The 12,370-nt window shown below is 45.2% G+C and overlaps 1 pseudogene; it reads right to left on the reverse strand.

Annotated features, from left to right (window-relative positions):
• Positions 1-7,917: 7,917 nt before the first annotated feature.
• Positions 7,918-10,751, reverse strand: LOC134586161 (galactose-3-O-sulfotransferase 2-like; annotated as a pseudogene).
• Positions 10,752-12,370: the final 1,619 nt, after the last annotated feature.

Consider the following 12,370-nt stretch of genomic DNA (forward strand, 5'->3'; position numbering starts at 1 on the left):
TTCCTTTTTTTCCCCACAATTTCGTCCTTTTACTGCTCAAGTTTACTTCTCTCAGGATTATCCAGCTATATGATAATGTGTTTACTTTTTCCACTTTATTTTTTTACCGTTTCCTATCTGCTTGTCCTTTTTCTTCTTGCCGTTGTTCACTACCAATCTTGCCAAACTAATAAGGAACTGCCATTTCAGTTTGTTTAATAACAATTAATCTCTTGCAGGTGCTGCTTTTCCTATGCACTACTTGCTACAATCTAGCCAAAACTTGCCTTGGACGTCAATTTAGTTGTTTTACTAACAGTTAATCTCTTGCCAGTGACCCTGTATTTTTTTTTTTTATCCCTTTGCAATATTTGATGTAATCTTGCTGAAGTAATAATAAACAGCCAAATTAAACAATTATCCACTTGCAAGTTTTTTGTTTGTTTTTTCTTTGCAATCCTTACTGCATTCTTTTCAAACATTGAACAGCCATTTTAGTGTGTTTGAAACGGGTAATATCTACTATCTTAATGTACTTATTTTTGTATAGAGAGTTGATTGCTGCGGGCTTTTGCTGACACTTCTATCATGAAAGTATTTGAGCTCAGCTCTGCTTGAAGCAATAACCTCTCAGGTATAGTAACCTCCGTTCCCTCTTCACACGAGTTAAAGCTGCGAGTTGAGGGTCAAGTAGAACTGTTTTAATCAGCACCAAAGGGCTTTCTTTTATGCAGGTTTTACACACATAGTACCACCCACAGGGTTTTGTAAAACAAACAATAAAACATGTAATATACAGTAAAACACTCCCATTCATTCCCACAAAATCCTCCCCTCTGCCTGTGATATAATTACTGTACACAATGGATTAATGTAATTATCACAGGCAGGAAAAACATACTTATTACACATGTACTGTAACTTTAACCCCTTAAGGACCAAACTTCTGGAATAAAAGGGAATCATGACATGTCACACATGTCATGTGTCCTTAAGGGGTTAAAACTATACATCCAGGGGGCGGGGCCTAGCAAGCATGGCCGACGGACGTGTTTAAGGGGAGCTCCTCAAATAATCTACTGACACCCGCTACACTGCAGCCCAGCAGCCGTCTAACGGAGTCCAAAAGGCACAAACCTGAACCGCAAACCGACAGGGAACTCCCACGAGCGACTGGGGAGCCACGTCCACGGTTCGCGACCAAACACCCTTACTGAGGCCTACTTGAACGGTGGACTGAGTGGAGGGGAGGCACGGCCGGTCTCCCAGCCACCCGCCGTCAGTGTACCATAACCGACCCGACCCCCCCCCCCCCCCCCCTGGACCGGCGGGGGTTATCCCGGTCCCACCTGGGGGTGAAGCGACCAATCTACACAACTGACTCACCAACCCCCCGGGACATTCCCTCCCGACAAGCTGACCTAAAATGGCGACTGTGGAGGAGAACTCATGGAGGCCTACATGGGAGGCACAATTCAATGCAACCTTTGACAAAATCTGCGCAGCGTTCTGGAGCCGAATTGAATCTCGTGCAGCACAGACGCAGCCACCGCTGTCTCAGGTGAGCAGGCACCAGCAAACAACCAGACTCGATCAGAAACCCACAGGACCCGAGACACACTGGGCACAGGGCACTAGTGTCCAAACACTACGCACCACCCACGTGGAAGCCACTGCGGATGAGACCGCTCGCCCTTCATCTGAGCTGGGCGCTCACCGGGAGGAACTCCTCCAGAGCCTGCCATACACCCAGGGAGAAGATCGGGATCCGATGGAACCCTGGGCCCACGATCCTGTGGATGGGATCAATGGCATAAGGGCACGAGCGCCTACTAAGGCCTCAGGCCGAAGAAAGGCGGTCCCCGGCCGCAGGGGCACCACCGCAAAGGGAAGAATCAGCCGAACTTCCTACCGGAGAAGACACAACGGCGGACCGGCATGGCCCTCCGCTGCGGCAGACATCCAAAAGGCCAATATCCTGAGGCACGGAAGACCAGCTCCTAATGGCCGAGCAGCATTCACACCCTGCGGAGTGGGCTGAGACACTAACGGACATACTGCCCAGTGCCTGATGACCTTACTGGCACCTAACTGTGACTTGGGCCGAAATTCTCACTAATGTATACCGATAGCTACAAAAGTTACTCCTGCTCCCTGAGCAATACAAGCCAATTAAATTGTGTAAAATATTAAATGTTAAGTCGCAGCATTATTATCTATACAACATTGCCTTTAGACTGACAATGTTACCGTTAAACATGTTTAATTTTCTAAGGCTGCTTAGCTAGGTCACTCAGCAATGCTACATGTGTTAATGAGACAGAAATAGCGACGATAATTTCTATGTTGTGTCACTAAAAATGTATATAACAATCTGCCTAGCAATAACTCACTTGCATACCTATACCGCGTATTATCTAGTGAATGTTGGCAATCAGATATATATCAGGTGCTCTCCCTTTTGTCCCTCCTCTGACTCCTACTGTCTGACCTTCACTTTACTCATACGAGCGAGAATTTGATTTGTTATCAACCTTCACAATATAAAACTGTGCATAGCTAGCTAAAGACATAGCAATGAATGTAAACGTATACCAGTCTAGCCTGAAGACGATGTTATGGCGCACAAGGGCTACTTGTCCTCTCTGATTTTGATTAATTCTGTTACTTACCTAAGCTTGTACCACTCTATTTACTTGCATGTTTCACAAAAAAAACCAAAAAAAAACCATGGCAATCTTTCTTTGAGGTGCATTGCACACCATCTTGATACTATTACCTCATGTTACCCCACAATGCCTCCTCTTTCTCTTATGTACCCCATGATATATGTGCCATAATAAAAGAAAGATTTACAAAAAAAAAACTATACATCCAGTCTCCATAAAAGCACATATTATTACTCAGCATACTTCAAATATGAACACTCTCAAAAATCATAAATTTTCCTGCCCAAAACAGTTCCATAGATTTGGGCTGTGCGGTCGGTCAATTTCCCTCAGAAAAATGACTAAGTCCTATTCGCATGCACGAACGGGGCACCGTTCGTGCAAATAGCTTAGTCTCACTGTGTGTTCAAATGGCCGAACGCTGCGGCTGAAAACTGAGTGGAGGAGAAGGTAAGGGTCAAATGTGTAGCCGATTTCAGTTCCATAGATTAAGGCGCACACACCGCTGACCGAGTTCGACTGAATAAAGATGGCCGCCGCCACGTGTTCGTTTGTATGAATGGCGGCCACCCAGCGGTCGGCAATTTACCTACAGCAGCCTCCCAGCCTGGGAGGTAAATTGACGGCACACTTCCACTTCTGTGTGGTCTGCCTGTGTGGTACATTGTTCAGTAAGCCCCATTTACTGAACCAAGTGGGAAAAAGGCACAAACAAGTTAATTTACAGGTCTGGGGACATAGTCTTAAAGGGGCATTGTTCACCAAAGTCACAATGTGCCCACAGATGGTTCTTAAAGGGCCATACACATCAGGGCCATAGTCATGAGGGAGGAGGCTGGCAATTGGGCTTCTCCATAATCCAGGGGAACAGGGCAACTTGTCACTTAAAGGAACAGTGACAAAAGACATTTTGTAACATGCACATTAGGCTGGTGTCCCAATTCCTGGAGTGCTGAAGTTTGGAAGTATAAATTCACTATTAATAAACAATGCACACTGGATTAAGTTGGATCCAGTTGGAAGCATTTGTGATAAGGGAAGAATTATACAACAATTAGGACACACAATTGTAACGAGGATGCAAAGCAATATAGGACTTTGCTTGAAAAATATTTCATGACTGCTCCTTCAAACATATATATCATATATGAGACGCACCAATAGTAATTTGATATCTGAACTATTCAGTGAACAACTGAACATTGCACTGACAAGAGTTAATGAGACAGAAGAATTGTGAGCCTCTGACATTTAATACATTTCACTTGGTTGTATTTCCACTCGTATAGTAAAGTAGTAAATGTTTGCACATAATAAATGACATCTTTCATTTAAGAGTAACTGTTCACAATTATTTTAATACATTTAAAATATTAAAAATTGTATATGCATTGTTTATATATTGAATAATGATGATTGTGGAACATACCTCATTGAGGTTGAACCTTATGTGATGGCACATAATATGAACATTTGTGTTGCCTTCTTTGAAACCATTTACATACTTTGTACTGAAATAATAAGGGTATGAAAAGCTGTAGCCAGAAGGAAGGGCAAAGATCAAGTTGTGAGCCTCTACAAAGCGGAATAGAATGTTCATAACTGTGCTACTGGCTGTCTTATGGATTTTTAGGAAGAAGATATGGGTCTTGCATTGTCCTGCATCCTCACTAAGTGACGCCGGCACGGGCGGAAGCACGTAGGAGGAGGCAGAGTGACATTTGCCGGAACCCGGGTGGCGCGTAGGTGCTGTCTGCACGTCCTGGAATGCAGACGTCACAGGCCCCCACCAAACCCGGAGGTCCCCGTACAGATTGGAGTGGGGAATCGAAGGCAAGTGGGGCGTGCTGCCAGCGGGTGGTAGCGGGCCACCGGAGGAGCTCGCCGGCTTCTGAACCAGAGTCCTTGGAGCACCAGGGAGGAACGCAGAATTCCCCTCCACATGCAGGCCAGCGGGTGGTAGCGGGCCGGCTTCTAGACCGGAGTTGCCGGAGCACATAGGAGGGAAGCAGGATTCCCGAAGGATACCACATACCCGGCAGGGGACTGCCTGGAGCTCTCTGGGGTGTGAGCTGCCACACCCCTGGTGGTTCAGCAGGAAGGCGGGCTGGAGCACCCTTACAGCACCAAGGTCCAGAATTAGAGCCTGGGATAGAGAGACCCCTTCTCCTGAACCGTGAGTTGGAGTGTGCTCACGCTTGGCAGTGGGTAGGGGGGGAAATTAGGGCTAGTGTGGGAGGGTCAAAGGGAATTAGAGCAATTGCTGCGTTGGTGCTGGGACGGTTGGTGCCTATAAAAAATACCCCTCTCTGTCTCATTAGAGATATCTTTGCCAGAAGCTCAAGGAAGCAAGGTGAAAGGTCAGTGTAGGACCCGCCTAGGGGGGTCTGCCTTGACGTTGGCAGGTGGGCTTTCCCTCCAATGGCCATTGGAGTAACTAATTGACCTCAATTTGTTTAAATATACATAGGGATTTAGGAGAGAGCGCAGGTAACTTTTTCTTTGGTTTTTACTGTATGTTTTGAGGTTGATGTGTACTGTGGTCATTGCTGCCGCCCAGGAGTGATGAGAGTGAGCGCAGGACTTGTCTTTTTGTATTTGTATTCACGGTTGGTGTCTGCAGAGACTGTTGAGGCACCGCATGACGCGCAGGGCTTGGTGCTTGACTCTGGGGCTCTACCTTCAGGTACAAGTGAGGTGAGGACTTCGGGGGGGGGGGCCTGTCGGTGACATTGCTCCCCTAGGGTTACATGTCTCTTTGGAGGTGAGGGAAAAGATTCTTAAGGGTGAGTATGTGGACCTGCTCTCCTTGGTCCCATTTGACAAAGAGTCGGCAGATAGACCACGTCGTGGTGACGCACCGGAGTGCGAAAAAGGTAAACAGCTCCCCTGGATATTTGGTGATTGGTTGCAAGGATTTGCTACCTATGCTATCATTCTATCAGCTAGTTTTCCAGAAAGGGCCCTGTCGCTGTTTTCGTATTTGGACTTGATTTGGGGGGCTTATAAGGTATACGGGGGCACTTCCAGAGAAGAGTCAACAGGTCACAAGAAAGGCATCTGCTGGCTCTTTAACGAGGGTCACTGCAGATGGTATAACAGTTGTGAGTTTAGACATGAGTGCTCCCACTGTGATGGGGCTCATCCAGCCATCTGTTGTTTTAAGAAGGGAAAACCCCTCCCGAGGCTGGCATCCAAGGATGACGTTCCTTGGGGAGAGGATGCCAGTGAGGGTGGAAAGACTGGTGCCGTGGCTCGCACTGTATTGCAGGCGTAGGGACGCACTGGTTATATGGGAAGGTTTTACCGTGGGTTTTCGTATTCCGTTCACACCATCGGATGAGGTGTCGTTTGCGCCTAACCTGTCTTCGGTTCAGGGTCAGGAAGGGGTTCTGGCAGCCAAGGTCAGGAAGGAGGTGGAGCTGGGGCATATGGCGGGTCCGTTTTCCAGTCCTCCATTCGATAATCTGCGGATGTCCTCTTTGGGCTTTTTTCCAAAGAAGGAATCGGGTGCCTTTCAGCTTATTCACTGTCGTAACCATCGGGGTCCTCGGTTAACGACGGTATTTCAACGGAGAATTGCTGGGTCCGATACGCTTCTTTCGATCGGGCTTTGGATTTGGTTCGCTAAGCAGGACCCGGGGCAGTAGGTCGTTTAAGCCATTTCCTAATGGTTTGGCCACTTTCTTTCTAAGTGCAGTATTAGTCGTACACTAAGAAAAGACCAGTAACTGTCTGGAACCCTGGTGGTATGTAAGAAGTATTCAGGTGAGAAGAAATCCTGCATTTAAATTCTATTTGTTCTTAAGAGCCATGCCCTGTTATTCACCCTCGGTCTGGTGCTCTATACAAGATCTCTCCTTGTGGAGTTTCAGTGATCATGAGAACGGTGAGGAATCAACCAAGGACTACATGAGAGGATCTTGTAAATGATCTCAATGCAGCTGGGACCATAGTCACCAAGAAAACAATTGGTAACACACCAGAGACAGATCCAGAGCCTTATGTTGAGCGTTATTTTTAAAGGAACAATCCAGGCACAATAACCACTACAGCTCTCTCTAGTGGTTATGGTGCCAGGAGTGCCGTGGCGCCCTCCCAGAGTAAATAGTCAAACCGTTTAAGAACAGTTTGACAATTTACCTGGAGTCTGCCAGGATAGGGGCTGAATTAGGGGCCCTAGTAATGAGTAACATTATAGGGCCTCTAGTAATGTGTCTGTGAGCAGGCAGTGTGTGTGTGTGAGGGGTGCAGTATGTATGTATGGGAGGCAGTGAGTGTGTGAGGGATGCAAGGTGGGTATGGGAGGCAGTGTGTGTGAGGGATGCAGTGTGTGTGTGTGTGTATGGGAGGCAGTGCGTGTGTGAGGGGTGCAGTGTGTGTATGTGGGACAGTGTGTGTATGGGGGTGCAGTGGAGATATTTTGCCTGTGAATTTACAGTAAGAGTATCTTTTTTCTATTTTTATATTTTTCCAGTTTTTCGCTTTTTTTTTAAGGTGATACTGCACACCTTTATTTCTGTGGTGACCCACCACCTTAAAGGACCACTCTAGGCACCCAGACGACTTCAGTTTAATGAAGTGGTCTGGGTGCCAGGTACCTCTAGGATTAACCCTTTTTTTTATAAACATAGCAGTTTCAGAGAAACTGCTATGTTTATAATGAGGGTTAATCCAGCCTCCAAATCCTCTAGTGGCTGTCTCACTGACAGCCGCTAGAGGCGCTTGCGTGCTTCTCACTGTGAAAATCACAGTGAGAGCACGCAAGCGTCCATAGGAAAGCATTGTAAATGCTTTCCTATGCGACCGGCTGAATGCGAGCGCGGCTCCTGCCGCGCATGCGCATTCAGCCGATGACGTCGCGATCAAGATGGAGAGGAGGAGGAAAGCTCCCCGCCCGGCGCTGGAAAAAGAGGTAAGTTTAACCCCTCCCTCTCTCCAGAGCCCGGCGGGAGGGGGTCCCTGAGGGTGGGGGCACCCTCAGGGTACTCTAGTGCCAGGAAAACGAGTATGTTTTCCTGGCACTAGAGTGGTCCTTTAATTTGTAGTATTGGTTTTTCTAAACTTCCCTAATCATTGAATCTGAAAATCATTGATTTTTTTTTTTTTCTTCAAAAATTTTCTTCCAGGTTTATCCATGAAAAAAAACAGACTTTTCTTCTTCGGAAAAGGTGCAATATTGCACAACACATTTCTAATATATATATATCTAATATATATATATCTTATAAGGAGATGGTGACAGGTGCTGAGAGTCTATGAATGTGTTTTAATGTTTAGATTGTATATATTTATCATGCATTCTCTTGTTTCTCAACACTTCAGTATACTGAATCTTTGGTCTTACCAAATTCTGGCAAAATAGTTTCTCATTTTCTTTTAGTTCTGGCCTCAAGTTGTGTCCCAGTATCATGGCTGCTCCTGCTTGGTAGGGTGATAGTGACTTGTCTGTCATTCTTTCAGGATCTACTTCACCTTCCAAGCAGATCTCACACATTTCAATTCTCTTCCTCCGTAGCGCCTCTACTTCGAATTCCATTCTTTTACTCCCTAATTTCTCCACATTTTTCTCCAGAAAGACCTATTAAAGTAGGCATACGGGTTCCAGTCTAATTGATTCCAATTCTTGATCTTTTCTTGGTTTTCGTCTGGTAGGGATTGTTTTGTTGTATTACTCCTAATGTTTAGAGGAATCGATTGAACATCATCAAATGTCCAGCAACGAGCATTTTTCAAAAGCACCAAAGATTCATCAAAGTACTCTGAAATGAACAGTAGATCAAACAAGATCTCTGCTGTTTGACATGTCAACTTAAAGTGTTTTGCAGATTCTTGTCAGTTGTTGTCAAAGCCCAAATCCAATGACAAAGTTTTTCGACATAGTGACTGTCTATATCGGTGCTATTGTAGTATGTTGCTGTATTGTTGAGGAAATCTGCTAGACTCTTAGGGTTTTGGAACACATTCTTCTCCTTATAGTATGTGAAGGATGATTCCATTTGAGAGACAGGATTCCGTAGGATAGGGAAATAAAATGTGTCGTTGGGCATTACCTTTTTCCACCTGTGGAAAATGTCAATATAAATTAATATTCTTTACAACTGTCAGATAATCAGGAAACTTCTCAATATTTCCTCACTAAGCTGACATTGGAAATGTTCTCATTATGAGATCAAATATTTACTCTCCTAACACAGATGACAATATGTGTATGCTGTAACTTTGTTTGCGAGTCTAATTTCAATTCTGTTTTTAACTGCCATGAATCAAAATGGATTTACTGACAAAAAAATGTAAAAATGTCTGATTGCTTCTTATTTTATATTCTATGTTCAAACGAACTGGTTAATTTACTAGAGGCCAAAGTGTTTTATATTTGGTCTTTTAACTAAGATACAGCAACAATGCTATTTATGATGGGGCATAACTTGCTATTGAAAGCAACTACTCGTTTTAAGTAGGTGAACACTGCCAGTCAAATCCTCTCTTTCAGTGCCTCAGTGAAGGTCTAGTCTTGCATTAAAAGCATGCATGCTGAATTCTGTCAGTAAAGTTCATAATTAGAGCCGTGATGGATTGCACCTAAATGGAAGAGGGTCGACTGTGCTTAGGGATAGGTTGGCTAGAAGGTTGGAGGATATTTAAAACTAGTGGTGGAGGGGACGTACATTGTAATCTACAAAATTAAGATATGACAGAAAAGAGATGGGCTTTAGCTCAGTATAAGCAGGGTGGAGATGGGGATGGGGGCAAGACAAGAACAGGGGAGGTATACAACAGTAATATAAATGTGCACAAAGTGACTCATGATAATAAATGAATGCTTACTAATGCAAGGAGCCTAGATAACAAAATGGTGGAATTAGAGGCAAAAGTTGACTTAAATGGGTACGTGTTATTTAGGAAGAATAGGAAAAACAAGAAGGGTGGTGGGGTATGTTTGTATGTCAACCATGAGTCAAATCTTAGGCATGTGGAGTGTGATGAGGAAAATGTGGAAGCTTTATGGGTAGATATCTGCTTGGGGCAAACAAAGGGAAGTCAATTATTGGTTGGGACATGTTATAAACCACCTAATGTAAATATTATTGAGGAAGAAAAGCTGTTAGAGCAAATTATGATAGCTGCACATCTGGGCAACATGTTAATTATTGGAGATTGTAATTACTCGGACAAAAATAGGGATAGAGGGACTAGTACTTCAGCAAGGGGATCCGGTTTTTGAATGTGTTAAATTACACCTTCATGTCACAACTGGTACAAGCACCAACTAGAAAGGATACTTTTCTGGATCTCGGTATAACAAACAATGTTGATCTTTTGACCAACATTCAAGTAGGGGAGCATTTGGGAAATAGTGATCACAATATAGTAATCTTTGAAATAAACTCAAAAAAGCAAAAGCGCGTGGGGTATACTAGAACGTATAATTTTTAAAAAAGCCAATTTCAATAAGATTAGGGCAGCTCTACAACATATCGACTGGCATAAACTCCTTAATAAAAACAAAAAAAAACACTGAGGATAGATGGAAACAAATATTAGAAAGGTGCATTTCGGAGTTAACAACAGAGAAAATAAGCTTATATACAGCCAATATTAACCCCACTAATCACTGATCAACAGTGGGACCACCCCAAGCCTCATGGGTCGCAAACACAAAAAGCTGATATCGGACAAACCAGCCCCAGCGCTCACGATAGGAGACATGTGGCAGCAAGCACGCAGCCAGAGCGGTGCCAACATGGCTCTGATTTCTCATATGACGGCTCAGGGGGAGCTGAAGATGACTACATCCAAGACCCAGACCCAAAGCCGAGGGCAAGGCCCAGTAAGCCGAGAACAGACCCCGACGCCGATCTGGCTACCACCGGGGTGTTGAAGCACTTGCTAGCGGAACTACAGAAGAACATCCTCACGGATATCACCGCACTCAGAAGAGAGCTGCAAGGCCTACAGGGCCGCATAACAATGCTGGAGGACTCCTCCCAAGAACAACAGCGGTCTAAAGCCTCGCTGCAGAAGGACATACAGGACTTGCGCCACCAAAACATGTTGCATGAAAGGCGATTCGCAGTCCAGGAGGACACGAGATGGAGACATAACTAAAAGGTTAGGGGGATCCCGGAGGGGCTGCCGGAGGCAGAGTTGCGCAAGCGATCAAGCGTATGTTAACCTTCGTGCTGCCCCAGGCCAAAACAAGGCAATTACACCTACGGACATCTTTCGGATCCCAAAACCCGCTGGGGCCCCAGTCACGGCCACAAGGGACACGCTGCTTACCTTTAGAAATAGGTCAGGGAAAGCGACGGTCCTCACTGCCCTTCGGGGTAAACTCTCATGCGGTTTGAGAATACAGAATTAACCTTCTACGCAGACCTGTCTAGTGGAACTCTGGCATGGTGTAGATCACTCCGGCCACTCACCTCCATGCTCCAGCACCACAATACCCAATACCGCTGGTGGTCCTCCCACACGCTACTCGTGCAGTACAGAGGGAAAGCGCACCGAATCCAGGGCATGCAGGATGCTACGGATCTTCTGCACACCTTGGGCCTGCCACAAGACGCACTCTCCCTAACATGACACCGAACCCCCACCTCCTAGGCCCACGGTTGGGACCCAGCGAGAATTGCCCCATTTATACCACCGAACGCCACACCGGTCACTTACGCCTCTGTCACCACCTAAAAGGAGACGTGGGGCACGCCCTCCAACCGCAATGACACCATAACCTGCCTACACTGGACCGCTATACATGCTCCTTCTGTGGAACTCGTGCCCTCCGGGGAACAAACAACCCTCATCCTTCGGAATGAGCTATGGACCTCCCAAGTAATTCTACCTTACGGATCTGCGCTGCGACCCTACCCAGCGGAGAACAGGCTTCATGAACAGATAGTCCCAACACCACCACTCTCAGCCGAGAGCTGAAGGAACCCAGCCCGCACGGCCCACATGTACTCTCCCTGTTAGACTCCCACCTGCAGTCACTCTCACCATATTGCCTACTGGGTTTTTCCTCTGCCTCTTGCATCATTTAACTTGTCTTACGTATGGACAGACCCTCTAGGCATACTAACATAAAGAGTGCAGAACATGCGACATAAAGTAAACCTCCTCGAGTCTAAACCTTTGTCTTTTGAATCTTTTAAGATTATTTTGTTTCAGGAATTGTACCAGAGGATTGGAGGAAGGCAGATGTCATTTCTATAATTAAAAAGGATTTAAAATCCTTGCCTGGAAGTTAAAGACCTGTGATCTTAGCTTAACTGTGACTGGGAAAATATTTTAAGGGCTATTAAGGGCTAAAATTCAGGAATTCATTGGGAAGAACTGTGTTATTTTAGCAATAATCAGCATGTTTTTATTAAACTTAAGTCATGTCATTCTAACCTAATTGCATTCTACGAAGAAGTAAGTAGAAGTATAGATTAGGGTGTTGCAGTGGATGTGATCTACTTGGATTTTGCCAAGGCATTTGATACGGTTCCTCACAATAGATTAGTGTTCAAACTAAAAGAAATTGGTCAAGATTAATATTCTTGTCCTTGTGTAGAAGCATAGAAACAGAGTGTAATGGCAGAACCATTCGGCCCATCTAGTCTGCCCAATTTTCTAAATACTTTCATTAGTCCCTGGCCTTATCTTATAGCTAGGATAGCCTTATGCCTATCCCACGCATGCTTTAACTCCTTAACTGTGTTAACTTCTACCACTTT

This window comes from Pelobates fuscus, chromosome 2 (assembly GCF_036172605.1).
Source record: "Pelobates fuscus isolate aPelFus1 chromosome 2, aPelFus1.pri, whole genome shotgun sequence".
In the NCBI taxonomy this organism is placed as follows: domain Eukaryota; kingdom Metazoa; phylum Chordata; class Amphibia; order Anura; family Pelobatidae; genus Pelobates; species Pelobates fuscus.